This window comes from Asparagus officinalis, chromosome 7 (assembly GCF_001876935.1).
Source record: "Asparagus officinalis chromosome 7, Aspof.V1, whole genome shotgun sequence".
NCBI classification, from domain to species: Eukaryota; Viridiplantae; Streptophyta; class Magnoliopsida; order Asparagales; family Asparagaceae; genus Asparagus; species Asparagus officinalis.
Window position 1 is genome coordinate 4,057,274 of NC_033800.1, and position 2,418 is coordinate 4,059,691.

Sequence of the window (2,418 nt, forward strand, 5' to 3'; positions counted from 1 at the left end):
TGCTGCCGCTGCTGATGGCGACAGCGTCTCTGCTGTGGTCTCCTCCCTTCTCTTCATCGCCTTCGTTGGCCTCTCCCTGCTCACCGTTGGGGTATAAAGGAAGATCCCATTTTATACACCTTGGTCATTTTCGGCCTAAAGGTGAGATTTTGTGATGTGGGTCTCTGATGATTTTGTGAAATTTGTTGCCAGGTTATATACTTGGCGGTGCAGGATTTCCTGCAGAAGAGAGAGAGGGACAAGTTTGAGAAAGAGGAGGCTGCTAAAAAGAAGAAAGGTGGGAAGAGAACTAAGGTTAGAGCGAAGACCGGACCGAGAGGTTTCGGGCAAAAGATCGAAGAGGATGACGATGATGATGATGATCGAGCCTAATAATAACGTGAGATATCTTTTTTTTTTATTTTTTCTATTCATGCCTGTTACCTAGTTTTGATAGGACCCAGGAATCTGAACTTTTTTTTTCAGCAATGAACTTGACGCTACATCGCTTGAGAAAAACTCCTGAGAATTCGAATCAGTTTATAAAACAATCGCCATTTTTGTATATAGATGGAAGAAGTTTAGATTGAATCCAATGAGAGAAATTACTTTTTGAGGAGAACTCTGTTCAATGTTGAATTTGAGTATTGATTATTACAAGGTTGTTGTAAGAGCAAAAGTCACTCTGTCTTAAATTCATCTCCGTTTTCTTATCGAGTCCAAACTTGGCTCAGATTTATTTGTTATTTTACTTTCACTGAATCAGTTGCGTATGTATCTCTCGGTTTGTTTCGTGTTCAACCGAGCCCTCAACTTGAGACTTCGTCACTCCGCGGATGATATCCTCTCGTGCGTCTTGTAAATGCAACCAAGTTTTTATTGGTCGATGCAACCAACATTTTTTGCATTAGACCCTTTTACTTCAAACTGTTTCATTCATGATTAGTTGTATCCAAATGACTGAAGACAACTCTCTCAAACAATATAAAAGCTTGATTAATATTTCTTTGTTCTTAAAAAAATCGATTTAATGAGGAAAAGGAGAAAGCTGAAAGACGAGGCATATCCTTCGGACTGCAACGACAAATTTATAACCTACCAATTAGAAAACAAAAAAACAAAAAATCAAAGAATAAACTATCTGTCCTACTCTTCAGCCTTAGCCGTCAAAACCTGCAATCCTTCCGTCACAATTTAGAAACGCAAGCCATTGCTCTTGATCTCCCTCGTCCTCTCTCGGTAACCCCCAGATATCCATGATCTGGTTGGCCTTCAGCTCTGTGTTCGCGAGGAATCGTGTGTAGCCAGCGCCCATGAACCTGAAAGTATGGGAGGTGGCCAGATACTTAAAATCCATCTCATACGTGTAGCCCTTCCTGTCCAAAACCCTCACGGTTACGGGCGACTTCTCCGCTGATTTTGCGAGTACTTTCAGAGGGTGCATCGCGTTGGTAACGTCGGCCTTCGTCAGTTGAAACCGATGCTGATTTGGGTCGGTGTCGCTTTTCGTCGTAAGTTTGGTTAGGCAGAATACAGGGCGGGTGACGCCCATACGAACCGATATCTCCAGCCACCCCCTTTCCGTCGCCGATCCTGTCGCGGGCCATCTTTTATACGGCCGGTTATACACGGGCGCCCTCTCTTCCGTAACATCTTCACGCTCCGTCCGAGCTTTCTTGCGTCGTCGGAGCTCTGTTCCAAGATTCTCTACTTCTCGGGCTTCTTGGGACAAGGGAACAGACCTTTTCCCGGTTTTCTCGTCCGCTTCACCAACCGCCTGCTGATCTTGAGAGCCGCCGTCGTCGTCAACATTGCTCCCATCAGTCTCAGCTTTCAAGCTCATTGTCTCCTTCAACTTGTCTTCTTCGTAAAAGGAAAAGGTTGGGACCGAATGACCGAGCCACCCTTTATCAATAGCCACCTCCATACTCGTCTTCTGCTATTGAGAGCAACGGAGTATAAGCGAAGCAGGGGGAGGAGAAGAAGAAGAAGACCGAGAGACCGAAAGGCTCGTCTTTTACGAGAGAGAGAGAGAGAGAGAGAGAGAGAGAGAGAGAGACAAAGGTTGGTTACAGGGAACCCCCTCCTATATAGAGCCGCGTCTTGGCCTACTCTACTCCTAATGCGAACAGGAGAACAAAACCCGAGTCCTAAACAGAAAAGGGGTATCGAATCTAATTAGGAAACGAGACTCTTAACCTAGTACTAATCTGACTCCCATTAGGAAACAATAGTAAACTAAACAAGGGAAAACTTGCTTAGCAAGCAATACTGGTTTATTATCATTTAGAAACAGATGGGCAAACTAACAAGCGAAGGCATTTAATTCTATTAATAATAAGCAGAAAGCTAAAAGATCCAAATAAAGTAAAATTCATCAACAAAAACAAAAAGGAGCATAAACATCAAGTAAAATTTAACATTAACATCCAAATTACT

The 2,418-nt window shown here is 43.4% G+C and overlaps 1 long non-coding RNA gene across 2 annotated transcripts; it reads left to right on the forward strand.

The window, feature by feature from the left end:
• On the forward strand, nt 7–658 carry LOC109849002. 2 transcript variants are annotated; one of them, XR_002248964.1, is made up of 3 exons: nt 7–91; nt 193–379; nt 466–658. It is a non-coding gene; the product is annotated as an uncharacterized LOC109849002 (long non-coding RNA). The 2 variants fall into 2 exon arrangements; XR_002248963.1 differs by having other exon boundaries at nt 193–658.